The sequence below is a fragment of the Talpa europaea genome (assembly GCF_964194135.1).
Source record: "Talpa europaea genome assembly, chromosome: 3".
Lineage (NCBI taxonomy): Eukaryota > Metazoa > Chordata > Mammalia > Eulipotyphla > Talpidae > Talpa > Talpa europaea.
In genome coordinates this window covers 123,810,067-123,825,890 of record NC_140069.1, presented here as the reverse complement: position 1 = coordinate 123,825,890, position 15,824 = coordinate 123,810,067, and positions in this window count along the sequence as shown.

Genomic DNA, 15,824 nt, shown 5'->3' with positions numbered 1-15,824 from the left:
AGGGCTATTGAATTGTAAGTTAAAGATTAACGGTGTGTGTCTCAGTGTTTTCAGGCAGTGTTTGTTGGTTGCTTATGGCATCGATGCACAGCAATCCTTTCCTGTAACATCAGAGGGGGTCTTTTCTGCTTAACATGAATGCCAAAGTTTATTATGCTGAATCCCCTCGGGGACTGCGCCTGTCTTAGGTCTTCAGGAGTCTCAGACATGCGGCTAGCCAGTGCCTTCTTTAGTCTGCCCCAGATCTTACCCGTCATTGACTGTCCAGTCCAGCGCACAGGGGAAGGGGGTCTTACGTACTCTATTTGTGAGCATCCACAGTACAGCCACTCTTTATTTCATCCAATTACTGGCGATCAATGGTGGCAACAGTGGTATTGCCAGCCATGGAGGCAGGAGCCGCCACAAGGTGTGGGGTCCAGCAGACTTAACCAGAAGGTACATGCATGTCTTCTCAACTTGCCTGTATTAATATAAGAAGGCCTGACCTAAGATGGCGACTCCAATGCTAGCTTTCTTGGTAGACCATCTGTGTTTCTAGAAAACAATAAACTCTAATGGGTATAATTTCACCTTGAGTACACAAGTTGCTTTATTGGTGTAAAGACAGTATAAATGGCCTATAGAAGTTCTCACTGACTGATATTTTTCCAGCAAAACACCTCTAGGTCTTTAATACCCAATATTGATAGAACATTCACATACAAACTTTGGCCAGTACTTTAAAGAAAAATTTATTGACATCCCCTAAATTCAATACGTGTTAAAACAAATGATGGTAATATTTTGAGATGCATTCAAAAAGAACTGGTAAGGTCTGAGAATTGTGAATCAACAAATTTTAAAAGTTTTCAAGTTCTAACAAAGAGGATATGTATCTACACTGAAGCTCAGAGTGTTCTCATTATAATCAAAGCAGTTATTTGTTAGAAACTGTATTTCTTTAGGCATCAGGAAGTGATTTTTTAACATTTAACCTTTTAAGAATGTATTACTTAACTAGTTTATTTACTATGTGTTAGCTACATTTTAGGACATTGGGATTTTTGTGTTGAAACCACTTAATTGTTCTTAAATAAAGAAAATATGTTCATGGTTAATATTTTTGCATGGAATTGTCAAATTTTAACAATATATTCTAATGTTAATTGAAAGGGGCCTGTATTATAATTTCTATTTGAATTTTTTCTCATTCTCAGAATTTCTTCTTTGTAAAGATTTATTTTTATTTTACGCATACAAGAACTGGGGTGTAGGCCAGAGATGCATGGAGTGAGAAGATTCACCAGAGACAGAGTGGGGAACAGAACAGGTGGATCTACTGAAATACACTGCTGAGGGGAGCAGTGGGAGAGACAGGAGAGGTCTGCTATACCATATGGGTCAGCTCCCTGGCCGGGGATCGAACTCATGCTGCAGTGGCTGGCAATAGCTTGGTAGTGCTGAGACTTTAACCCCTGTGCCACTAGGGAGGGCACTTATTCTTTTTGACTGTATGTTTTACAATGTAGATGATATCTTAGTATAGCATATAAAAGTGTAATTTTTTTTTAAAGTTTTTTTTTTTATAGAGGCATGTTTTATTTGTTTGCTTGTTTTGTTTTTTGTTTATACATGCACTGGGTACAGTCAGAAGCGCGGGAGGGTGAGAGAATTCACCAGAGCCAGAGCGGGGAGCAGAGCAGGCAGAAGGACCGAAGTACACTGCTGAGGGGAGCAGCGGGCCACAGGAGAGGTCTGCGCGCCATGTGGGACCCTCCTCCGGTGGCCGGGGAGCAGCCGGGGATCAAACCGGCGCCGCAGAGGCCGCAGGCAGCTTCGCAACCCAGCGCTCTATCGCTGCGCCACCGGGGAGGCCCTAAAAGTGTAATTTAAAATTAAAAAAAAAATGAAGTCTGTGAGCTAGACTGAGAAAATATTGACAGCAGGCAATATAGGTCCATCACAGACATCTTTTGGTTAAATCTTCATTCTGCTATATTGGTTTTGCTCCTCCCAACACTCTTCTTATCTGCCAACTTTGGATAAATCTGCTGTGAAAAATGACTTTTGCCAAAATGAAACAGGCACATCTGAATCTGATGCAGTACAAACCCATGAGGAATCATGCCATCTTTGCCTGGTCCACCAGGATCCCTCGGAAAAGAGATGGTGTCCATTCCAAATTAAAATTGGTAGCTCCATACTTGCTCCTGTAGTTTAATCCCAAGCTGAATGTTGGGATTAAACTAGCTGAGTGGCCCAATTCATTTCTGATTCATTTCAGTTGAACAACTGCATAATCATATTACATGAATAGAGTTTGAGGGGTAAAGAGTGAGTAGAGAATGTGGGGGGGTTGCAGTTAATTTCAATGTAAGATGGGCAATTAAATCAAGTATGACTTAACCAGAACAGACACATGGATCAATGGAACCGAATAGAAACCTAGAAATAAACACACAGATCTATGGTCAACTAATCTTTGACAAAGGAGCAAAGAATATGCACTGGAGTAAAGAAAGTTTGTTCAATATATGTTGCTGGGAAAACTGGGTCGCTACATGCAAAAGAATGAAGCTTGACTACTACCTCACACCAAGCACAAAAACCAACTCAAAATGGTTAAAGAACTAGACATAAGGGCTGAAACCATAAAATACATAGAAGGAAATATAGGCGAAACACTACATGACATGCACATCAAAGACATCTTTACAGACACATCACCCAAAGCAGTGATAGTGAAGGCAAAGATAAACAGCTGGGACTATATCAAATTTAAAGAGCTTCTGCACAGCAAAAGAGACAATAACCAAAACAAAGAGAAACCCCACCAACTGGGAGAACATTTTTGCACCCAACACTAATGATAAAGGACTGATCACAAAAATCTGCAAAGAGCTGGTGAGACTCAACAAAAACAAAGAAAATAATCCAGTCAAAAAATGGGCAGAAGAGCTAAAAAGAAACTTCTCTGAAGAGGAAATGCAAATGGCCAACAGGCATATGAAAAAATGTTCATCGTCATTTGCAATCAGAGAAATGCAATCAAAACTACAATGAGATGCCATCTCACAGCAGTGAGAATGGCACATATTAAAAAAACTAGCAACAACAAATGTTGGCGAGGATGTGGAGAAAAAGGAACCCTCCTACACTGCTGGTGGGAGCGCAAACTGGTCCAGCCACTATGGAGAGCTGTGTGGAGATTTCTGGACCCACTAAACATAGAGCTTCCACATGATCCAGCAATTCCACTCCTAGGTATTTACCCAAAGGACACAGAAACATCAATTCCAAAGAGCACCTGCACCCCTATGTTTATAGCAGCACTCTTTACAATAGCTAAGCTTTGGAAACAACCCAAATGCCCAAAAATAGATGACTGGATCAAGAAGATATGGTACATATACACCATGGAATATTACTCAGCATTCAAAAAAGATAAACACATGCAATTTGCAGCAACATGGATGGCGCTGGAAGGGATCATGCTCAGCGAAATAAGCCAGAAAGAAAAAGAAAAATACCGGATGGTCTCACTCATAGCAGGAATCTAGAAAACCTAAATAAAGGACCAGGAAAAAGAATAACTATAAGAAAGAAAAAAATCAAAATCAACAAATAACTATGAACCAGAGACACACTTTGGGGGGTGACGGGGAAAGGAGGGATTGGGGTTAAAATCAGGGGGTTGCAATTGTATGGGGAATATAAAAATAAATAAATAAATAAAAATCAAGTATGACTTGGTCAGCAGAACCGCATGGAGAGACAAGTGACTCACAGAATTTCAAGGTAGGGGAAGCTAAGGCTGAAATCTCTCTTCCTGTGATTGCATTCTCAATAATATGACAAAGGCATGAGGGTCCTGACGGTATGGAAGATAAAAGGACTAATCTTTAGCCCAATGTCTAACTGCAATGAGAAAATGCAATAAAAGATTCCAGAATACAAAATTAAATGTAGAGAATAAAAGTCGGGGGAAATTATTCTAGTTCTGAGCTAGCTACTAATGAGACCACAGTAGGAATATAGTCCAATTATTGGGGACATATTAAAGCAAGGGAAGAAAAAGAAATGAGAGAAAAACTTTGAGGCACAACATGGTTCACATGAAGGGGGAATCTAGCCACATATAAAAGGTTAAAAGATATAAATCACAATTCCTTTTCATGGACAGCATAACATGAAGGTCTAATAGAACAAAGCAGAAAATAGAGGCTGTGGGGTTAATGAAACGTGTTTCAAACTATGGTTCCATATTCATCATGGCCCTATGACATCACTTGGGCAATGAGATAAGTACCTTTGTGTGCGATACAACGACTAGAAGTAGACTGAGAAGCATAAAACAAGTTGAAAGCAATTTGTCCCAATGAATACTAGGGCTTGTTCTCAGTGATATGGACAAAGCCAATAGTTAGTTCCCTTATGCCTTTGACCCATAACATGAAATATATGTAAATGAAAACTTGTTGGCCACCATTAGAAGTTCATGTTTGTTAGTTAACAGGGAAAGAAATAGAGTCACGAAGGGTGATTCAGATATGTTTAGAGAAGTTCAGCCTATGCTCTGTAGCATGTTATGGTGCCTGAGGAGCCACCAGTGTGGCCAGGGCATTTGAAGGACAAGCACCTGGTCAGAGCCAGCATGAGCACAGCAATGGGAGAGGGTCATTGCCACGTAGGCAAGCTGCACAGAGAGCTGTGAGTCGGGCTGTCCTACCAATCAGATTAATCATGGACAATTCAGTCCATCAGGACTCAGGATAGCTGAAATGCTTTCTATAGGTACGGCGAGGTGCAGAAGCCAACTGGTCCAGTGCTGAGGCCAAGAAAGCTTTGAGAACAGTGCTGAAAGCACCCTTTCCTGCCCTTTTCTAAGGTGAACTGTTCACCAAGAGGACTCCAGACTCACTCTGTTACATTTTTGAGCAGATTCATTCAGGTCAGCAGGTGCAACTTGAACCTACCTCTGACCTCAGCCATTTCTGACCACGTTGCCAACCAGTTTCTTAGGCCCATCTTTTCTAATGGAAAGGCTCGGGAGAGAGAGGATGGCATATATTCAAACCAGTGCCTCGATATCCTCGCCAGGATAAGGGACACATGGGCCGTGTGTAGTTGAATGGTAAATGGACCTATAAAAATAGCTGCACTACTTGGTCTGAATATATTTGAAACCCATGGCCTATTTTGCCTTTGCACGAATCTGCAGGGTCTGTTATCTATCCATTTTAATTGAAAAATCAATGCATTTCAGGCCAAAATTTGACAGAAAAAGTATTTACTTGGGCAGTTGTGAGCCAAGAGTCACATTCTCTCACCTCCTCCACTGGAAAGGGAACTGGAGTTAATGCTTTCAGGACAGGAATAGCATCAATTCGAGTATCACATCTCATACATTGATCCTTCAGAGCTTTGAACAAAGAACAGAATATTAGTCCCCTCATTGCCCAAGGAGGATGTTAACCTGCACCCCTGCAAGAGCGAGGACACCGCTAAAGTCACCTTCCCCCGCTGGATGGGCCAGCTGCCAACTGTGAACGGGAACTTGGTTAGAGTAAAAGATTCTTTGTCAGAAATGTGGAAATTGTGACATTAGGGACTAGCCTGGGCTAGAGGATAAAGCTTCAATGAAATTTGCAAGTTCATTTTGGTTTATATACCTGTTGGAGCTGAGACATTAAATGCAGAAGGCTTTTAATCTAGGTATTTTAAACACTACTTGATACCATGGACTAGTGTCACTCAACAGAGAGTACTTCAAGGACAGAGCTATCTCTGAACCAGAATAAGACCCCAGGAAGGCTGATTCAGCCCAGAGCATTTGGGACGGGGTTATTTTCTTTTGTTTCAACGTTCACTTTTGACAGAACTGGCTTTTCTCTTTGCCCCTGCTGGAGAGCTAATAACTTCCTTCACGTCCACCTTACTCTAGTCCCCCCACACAGGCAAGTGCAGCTGACTCGGTGTGCAGGTTTGCCACATACTTTATTTACCCTTATTTTTGTCAATCATTTTCTATCAAGACAGAGAGAGAGATACCCTAAGTAATCAGAAGCAGAAACAGGTCAGGTAGATTAGCCAACAACAAAACAACATGGAAGACGCAGCCACGAAAAGGAGCTGCAACTCGGTATTAGAGCAAGTGACAAGCAACACAAAAAGAAGATTACAGCCAAACCCTCTACTGTCTCAGGCAGTCTATTTGTTCCTGAGGTTTCTAAAGATGCTTTCAATTCCTGCACACATCTGAGGATTTTATAACTGTGGCTAACACTGAAAATAAATAATCCAAATCAGCTTGTCCATATTAACTGTGAAATCCACTTTACTAGTGAGATAGAATTTACTTCAGGCCATACAGGTCAATAGCCTTGGAGAGGGAATTCCAAAGATGAAGGCCCTTCATAGAAAATGCTCAGCCTTCAGACCTGTGTAGTTCTAAATCAGAGGGCTTCGCACCTCCAAGCCCTCCAGCTGCTGTGAGGGCAAAGCCAGGAAAGAGGTGGGCATTGGATATAACCTAAATCCCCTCTCTGCTGCCTCTCCTCAACCCCTGAAACAGAATGCTGTTGAGGTCTGCTACCTTGATTCCCCCTGAAAGCAAAGCGGCAGCTCACGAGGTATGGAAGCCTGGAGGGAAGAAAGGCGAATGAACGTGTGTGAGCTCATATTTTGGCATGATGAAAAGGAGGCGCTCTTCAAAAGGTCTGCTCTGTGGCAGAGGGGCTCGTTACTGAGAGCAGAGCTTCACTGTCCACACAAAGGCAAGAGGGGAGGGAAGGGGCTCAGTGAAGTTAGAATACAGACAATATGGAACCAGAGATCATCGAATCCTAAAATCTGCAAGCCACTAGCAAAGCTATTTAAAGATATTGGTAAGAGCAAATAATGAACTTGGCTGGCAGGTATTTTTTCCTGTGCAATGTTTGCAGGAGCTTTTAGAAATTTTAGTTTTAAAAAAAAATGTTTATCAGTTGAAATGAAAATGAGTCTGCGGTAGCATGACAAATGCCCCACCCTCACCCCCCCCCTCCAAAAGTAATTACACCCTAATCCTGGGAACCTGTGCCTATGTCAGGCTATATGGTACAGGGAAATTAAGGATATAGGTGAAATTAAGGTGGATAATCAGTTAAACTTAAAATGGGGAGTTTATTTTGGATTATCCAGATGTGCCCATATAATCAAAAAGCCCCTTATAAATGAAAGAGGGAGGCAGAAGAGGTCGGAGTCATAAGGAGGACTTGATTCTCTGTTGCTTATTTGGAAGATGAAGGGAGAAGCCACAAGCCAAGGACTGTCGGAGGCCTGACAGGCAAAGAAACAGATTCCCCCCTAGTGCCTTCAGGAGAGAACAAAGTCTGGCAAACACCTTGATTTTACTTCCTTGAGACATGAGCAAATGTATAATACATTTGTATTGTTTTAAGTCCTTGAGTTGGCGGTAGAGCAGCAAAACAAAACAAATCCAGAACTCTACAGTCATCTTGACATGTAAATGTGTAATTCTTGCACTAGGCTTTCTCTGGAGGGATGACTTCCAACACACACTTGGGGGTGGAGGGAATAGAATTTGTTGCCTAAGTGGAAGGCATGCTGCACTTTCTGCTTGGTTGGCTAGCAATGTGGTTTCATCCCCATTTTATGTGGACGCCTGTTGGGAATGAGAACAGCATTTAGTGCTTATTATCCCAGAAGCACTACTTTCTAACACGTAGTTGATCCCAACTACATGGTAGACTGATCTTAAAGGATAACTTGTTATGCCACCGGCCGTTTAGCTAAAAGTCATTTGACCAAAGACTGGTCCTACCTGTCATCTTGGGTTTTCTGAATACCTGAAGCTCAGCTGTTGCAAAGTGTTTTTTCTCTGAACACTCAGAAAAACAAACAGTAGTTCTTGCTTTACTTTACTATTCAGAATGAGATTAAGGAAGAGACTATGGCTGTACCTTGTTCAAAGTAATTCCCCAAAAATCAGTTGTATAGTTAGAAAAGAATTTCAGGACATGGAAAGCTGAATTTTCAAGTCACTGACACATTCACCTGAGAAAGGAAAACTAAATGAACTCTAGGCAGGGTGGTGAAACTGGGGATTAATACTTGGCCAAATGTACACTGTGGCTCCGCCTTTCTTTTAAAATGAGTGACTATTTGTGTGGCATGTAAATTAAAATAATTTAGAACTTGATCCATCCCTGTGACACGATACATTTCTAAATATAATGCACTGCCCACAATGCCTGACTAGTAATAATTCATTAATTACCAGCATCTTTTGATAGAAAGGTGCTACCAGAGGTGTTAGGAAAGACTAGGGAGAGACATTCTTGGCCTGCTAAGGTGGAATTAGTTGAAAACACGGGCTCTTTAATTGCACCCAAACGATTCTCATCACCTGGTGGTCTTATTTTCAACAAGTGGCTAATGGGACTGGACTAGTGCTAACTGAACATCAGGCTTGCCGAGAGCAAGTGGGTGAGCCCTGGGGCGTGGTCTCCTGTGAATGAGCAAGCAGGTTTTCAACACAATTGGCTGCCTAATCGTGTGTTGCAAACTTGGCTGATGTATTTGGATGTGTAAGCAATTATGTTTCCGCTAAAAGCCTTGGTTGGTAATGTCTTTGTTCTTCTTTTCTTACAACTGAACTAACAGAGGGAAAAAATTGGTATGGAAATGATTTTCACTATGTTTTGTTTTGCTTTTTAACATTTCTTTTCAAAACATTTTTTAATTGAGCTAGCCAACTTATCCACGGTTTATTTTACCTCCAAAAACCATGTGAAATGGGTTCATAAAAAAAGGAAAAGAAACACACTGGATAATAAAAGTTTTAGCAATAAAACACCTTGTGATGAAAAGGTCTACTACATATTGGCTTGATCCCTATCATTTCGATTGATTACTTGTGCTGAATACTTCTCTGTACAACTCGCAGCTCTGAATACTGAGAATCAGTAACACATGTGGCCCCTGAGGCCAAGAAACATCTCCTCAAGTTGGCCTTTGGCAGATACTGTCTTAAAATCTGAGCAACCTAAAGTTGTATGAGAGGAGACCCTTTATTTCCAGAACCAGAAACTAAAGGCTCTTCTTACTTGCTTTCCAATAAGCAGTCCTATCACTGCCTCTACTAATATTTCTGTAGCTTATTTAACACATTCTATTGGTAATTAATTTCAAAAGTATTGTGCATTAATTCTTTGGAGCCCAAATCACACTAGTCATGTTGTTGCCTCCACTCATTTGGGAAATTAAGCAGACCACCAAGAAAGAAATTTTAAAACAGTCAACTGTCTGACTCAGAAATACAAATTTAATCTGTAAAGTACACACTTGTTCTCACAATGCATTTCTGCAGACACCGACTTAATGTTTCCATAATCCAGAGAACCTGAACCCTTCAGAATTTCAACTTCAATGAAAATTTATCATTCCTTCATAAAATGTCTGCATATACAAAACCAAGCTCACACATCACTTGTTAGCAGCCGTGGGAAAACCAACGCTACATAAGAATTCCAACTCTGCCAATCCTGTGACATTTATGATGCCACTGTAGTGCTTGTTCTCAATCTGTTTCCCCATCCACGCATGGTGACACTCTATCACAACATGGTTATGAGCATCAAACATCAAACACCACATATAAGAAGGTGCCTATGATAGGGCCTAGGCACTGAGTGAATCTTTTAATATTCCACTTGAGAGGAGAATCCCCAAAACACCAGGCTTTGAAAAAACCAAGGTATCTGAAGTCCCCCAGATTCAGAAGCTTTAATGAACTGAGACTTGAAAAGCTCGCCATTGTCTAGATGCACCCTGGAGGCCAGAGCAGAAACTCCACTGCCCTTCCCCCCACCACCCCAGAGGCCCCAGCCCAGAGGTTCATTTGCTAATCTTGATGCGTTGCCCTGAGGGGTTGACATTCTCCTCTGCCAGCCTTCTGCTCCCCTGGGGGCGGCCAAAGTCCAGGGCCATCTCTGAGTTTCCCCCTCCCTGCACTGTCCCCTAACTCCAAGTGGTGGTGCCACTTTTTTTTTTTTTTTAATTCTAGACTGTAATGAAAGTTGAAATAAGTGCCGGTAAGATTTCAAAATACATTTGAAAACTCTGCCAAAGTTTTTACCTGTCTTTCTGTGACAGTAGAGGTTTAGTATTAAAGACACTTATATTAATTCCTCTGCTATTAGCACTACCGATGCCGTTTATCTTACTGAGAACTGATGAGATGAAAAAAAAAAAAATAAGCCATGGAAAAAATCTTACGTTTAAAATTTACTGGCCAGTTTGCCAGTCAGTGCAGGTGATGAGCTTAGATTTTTTTTACTTTTTCTGAAGTTCTTCCCAGCAGAGCCAGTTAATGGTCATGAAAATAAACAGCAAGTTTTAAGTTTTACAATGTTCTTACTCTCTGGAGACTCACCCATCAGTTCTGGCACACAAATCAACAGTGACTTCACACAGACTTACCTCTCTTATTTCCAAGGCAAGAAGAAATCGTGGCCGGCTCTCGTGGTTGGTCTTGCATCATTTTCTCTCTGGAGTCAGGGTAATGCCATGAGGAAGCAAGACTTGGGCAGTGGCCTTTTGGATTATGGGGACTGTCTGGACTCAAAACCAAGGACACACCAGGAGCTGACAAGTAACCTCGCCACCAGACGGTGGGTGTGAACGCGGCCAATGGATCCGAGGGCAATGCCAGACCTGCACGATCATTCTTAGGGAAAACAGAGGCCGGAGTTCCTCCTGGCAAGCAGAGGCATGGTGGGAAAACCGTGGACTAGCATAAAAACCTCGGGTGCAGCGTGCAGCAGTTGCCAGGACAACCAGGAGGCGGGACAACCAGGGACCTTCCGAAGCGCAGGCCTCTCAGCCAGCGGAGGGTGGTCGATGTGGCTCAGACCCTCAGCAGAGGCAGAGCCAGAGCGCTCCGACCCCCGACCCAGATCAAGTGTACCCGGTACCCATGGGGGCGAGGAGTCGAGGCGCTCGGCCTGGCAGAGCTTTGCGGTGAAAGGCCCGTAAGGCCCCTCACAAAGGGCTCTGGCCCCGCCCGCTGTTTGCACATCCAGGGGCCTAAGCACCGATTGCCCTCAGCTGTGATTATCATGGCCTCTGTCCTGTTCAGTCAGCCCTCAGGAGGCATCCGCTTCAGTTACCATCTCGGCTGTGCTGCTCTGGTGGGATGTCCTAGCGCGAGCTCGCCCGGGGCTGGCTCACTATCAGCCCCGGCACATGGACAGAGGGTCCCGGAGGCCTTGGTTGGTTTTTTCAGGCTTTAACGGGTTCCTCGGGCAACCAGGCACCCGGTGTACCCGGCAGGGAGGCTGGCATGCAAGGAGGCAGGCACCCCTCCGCGGGGTGGAGCCGGAGGCAGCCCGCAATGGCGCCTCCCAGCCCCCTCGAATCTTTACCCTTTCTCTGGCATCTCTCGTGGTCTTGCCTCTCTGCATTCAGCAGCTTGTCCTCTCTCACTGATGCAGCTGCCACGGCTTTTATGCCCGCCTCCAAGCCCAGGCGTGCACACTCAGTAAAATACGCTCAGGTGTGCAACTCAGCATGAGTTTCAATTCCTCAAGAATTGGGATCAAGTGAGATAGTCCCCAAGTAGTCACCAAGCACAGAGATCAATATTCAAGGCTTTATGTCTAACAGAAATTCACCAAATCTAATATTCTCACTAATTGTATTTGCTACCTAACCTGTTTTGTTACCCAATATGCCAGTTACTTCTACTGTCTACTGATAAACCTCCTGGTTTTGATCCACACTGTAAAAACTTCTCAGATTTCTTGCTATTGAGGAATACAAACATGGATTGGCAAATCAGTAAACCATATGTCCTGCTCCTGTTCCTGTTCTTAGGGCAGACATTGTTAGCAAATTGGCACATTTTCATGTAAAACAAAAAAATGACTTCATAATCCGTCATTGATATTTATTGAACATCTACTATATGCTAGGTACTCTAGGTAGTCTCTATAAATCAATCAGAATTGGCAAGTTACATGAAGCCAGTTTCCCCATTTCTAATTCAAATCCTGCATTCAATTCTATTCCTGTTAGAAAATGTATGGAGTAATAGATCCCGACCTGTTAGCTCCCCATTGGTGCACTCTCTTTCAAATGGGTTGGAAGAGGAAGCCTCTTGCAAATAAAAGGGTCTATTATTGCTCGGTCAAGAATATTTTGAGTAATGAAATAACATCTATGTTTTCTAAAAGTCAAAAGATGAGTGGATGGTTTTTGTGGAAACTATGGGAAAATACATGTATTGACTTAAAATTCCACCTTTTGAACACAGTTACCTGATCAGATCACTGATTATAAAGTTGTTACTAATATTAGCCTTCTAATGGGTTTCAATATTATCATTTATAAAGCAATATTACTGCTTTCTGGGTAAGAGAAAATGAATTCCCTTTTTGTTCAAGCCATGATTTCTGAGTTCTTTGACATGCAATATAAAAACTTTTTTCTCCTTCTTTTGATTAGGTTTCTTGGAAATAAACCCTGATATGTTATTTAACTTCTGTTAAATAACTTGAAGCTTATATTTAGATGCCTGTTCTCAATGTGACTATCTCTCAAATTTATGTACCATATGTATTCAAGTGACCCAATAGTTTTTCTAAATGCTGGAAATAACAATTGTAGTACCTGGACATCCTCCTTAGAAAATTAGGATAGTAATGACTATCTGGCCAAGACTGTTCCTTCAGCAAAATGACAGCTATTGATATACACATTATCCAATAATAACACCTTTAAGTTACATTTTAAGCAGAAAATAAATTAATGAAATATTTCAATTTTTATGATGTAGACTACTACAGTGTTATTTCTAATATTATGGGAAAATGAAAGGTGAAATAAATAACAAACATACTTATGAAACAGGGGTATTAAATCAGCTTTCAGCAGTGGCAAGCAAGTAGAACATGCATAAGATCATATGTCAGGGACTAGAGAAGACCAAAATGTTGCATTATTTCATGAGACTGACATAGATTCTCAAGACTTTTGAGAAACCAATTTGATCTGTAAAATGATTTTACAACTCATTTAATTATTTGTAATTTATTCCTTTTGATTAACTTTTAATTAGTCTTTTACCAGAGACCAAATATTATAAATGTGGTGTTGATAGCAAACTTTTTATATTAATACAACACTTTTAACCCCTAGATCTAGTATTTCCAGATGACATGTTTCTGTTGAGGTTCTGTGGTTTTGTGTTCTTGTGGATGAGTTGTTCAGATGAATGTCACTAAATGGAACACTTAAATTTTGGTGTAGAGTTCAATTCGAAGAACTCTCAGCTTGATGTTTGCCTCCGTTTTTCTCAGTTGCTCCTTTTTTTCTGTAAAGCTTAATTTTTTTTTGCCCGTGGAGGGTATGTGAATATATATATATATATATATATATATATATATATATATATATATATATTAACTCTGTATTAGGAGAGATGCATTTTTAATTTTATAACTTTCCACTGAGACTTCTAGTTCTTTTTAAGACTATTTGATCAAAGAGGATAGGTAACTTGTAGATGCTGAATTTTCTATAGCATCATTTAAATCTATTTAAAGGAGAGTTGAGCAGGGGGGCCAAGTCAACTCTCCCCTCCCTTGTCTCCTGTGAGCCACATCTCCAGTGCTAATAGCTACCTCCCAGGAAGGAAGAGATGGCAGCTGTGCAGCACATTGGAGGCCCTAAATGGTATCAAGGGAAGCTGTGGGCAGCTCTGCACAATTTCTGGAGCAATATCAAATTACTATTAAGCATTAAGACAGATGTACAAGTGATTGAGAAGAGAATCACATAACTAGTCAAGTTTCAAATCAATGACTTCAGTTTTATAATCATGACATTAAAAGTTGAAAAATCTTCTGATCACAGCATAAGTATTTTAACAGCTGTTTTTATTTTCCTTTCTCCTTTCCACGCACCCTCTCCTCAGTGACTGTTCACTTCCAAAGCTTTGCCCGCAATGATCCTCAATGTGTAATCATTTTTGCTATGTAGATGTTTCAGTTTTCTACAGGAGCACTGGAAATTAAAGAGCTAAAAGTTTAAAGATAAAATCAGCTTCAATGAAGGACAGGTTGGTTGATATTTATTTCAAAGACTCTCAAATAAACCTCAGCAGCAGAGTGTGAAATCAACAATATATGTTTAGGATGTAAAGTTGTTTTATTTCAGAAGTATGTGTGTGCGTGTGTGAATTATGTGTGCATTTGCATAACCCATCAGCCAATGTAAGGTGCGAACTCCCCAGAAATATCACTCTCTACCTCTCTCACCACTACTGATCTATATGTTTATTCGAGTGTCACATTATTCCTTGTGTCTGTATCGACGGTAAGCAAACAGAGAGAAAGTAAAAGGAACAACACATTAAATCAGGGTCAAGTCATACTATCTTCTCCAGTTGCATATTCTCATGCTCTCTGGTGTTTAAAAGTTTTGTAGAAGTTTAAAAATTGGTTTCCAGTGAAAGTGTGTAGCTGAGTTTCTTTTCTGAGGTTCCTTCATCATGTTGAAACTTAGAATTTGTCTGAATCTCATTTTATAAAGTATTTGGAATAGTCAGAAGTTGAATACTTAGTTTTCAGGAATTCTGACTGGAGAAATGTTTAGAATGTGACTTTTCCAGATCTCTACATCTATTCTGTTTATTTAAAGTTGCCATCATTTTTGTTTTAATTTTTACAAACTCAAAAGAATTAGTACGGGGTTTTTTACACAGCTGCTGAAACCGCCATTCATCTAATACCATATATATCTGGGCAGCACAGTGTTTTCAAATAGGATGCCATGAGCTTGAACCTAGGTTTATATACAAAACATATGCCAAATTAGTTTTACTCCCTTCCTAAATAGTTTAAACTCTAAATTGTTTTCCTTACATTGTAGTATAAAGAGTGGCAGGATTGGATTCTCCTTATTATGTAGCTTTTAGTAAGTTAACAAAATACACTGGACAAGGGCAAGTTGGTATTCATTTACTTGCAACTAAATCAATAGTGAAAAATGAATTTTAAGGTCTGAGAAAATTAATCTAATGTTCACATTTTTTAAAGCAACATTTATCCTGTGGAAAGCTCTTTTAGGCAGGATAGTCTTTCAGTGGCATGACAGAAAATGCTAAATTATGTATACAATAAGAATACACTCAATGTGTTCACTTACCTTTTACTTCTGATTAGGACAGATTTAGGTATATTCAAGTTAAAGAAAAAGGCAAGCTTTCTTTCTGTTGAAGTGTTAAATTGCTTACTTTTGCCTCTGATACAGGCGTGGGGCTAATCCTACAATGCTTGAAAAGCATTCCCTTCGAAACATACTTACACTAGTCGGGCATTTCCTAAGCCATGGGGGGATGGCATGGGTTTGACTGATACTTGGAGACCAAAAAAAAAAAAAGAGGATAAGATTTAAAAAGTCATAAAGTTAAGAGAATGTAATCTTGTTTTCCCTTTTTCTTTTCAATGCTCAGAATTTATGATGTCAAATTCTATTACTATAACACATAAAAACATGAGATGATTATGTGAAGCAAATTTTGAACTTGAAGATAGTTATTAATGGAATGTATTTGACAAACAGCCCCCACTTTCACTGACAAATTTGAGCATAATCCAGTTTATGATTTCCCAATTTCTAAGAAAATGACTTTAAACAAATCATGGGACAAATTTATAACTTGGCTCTGGCATGGAAGAATGGTCTCTGTGAAAGAATAAAATCCTAGGGGTTATAAATGGGTCAAAAGAATTAGATATTTTATTTATACTTCAGAAATGTAACCAAGTGAGTGA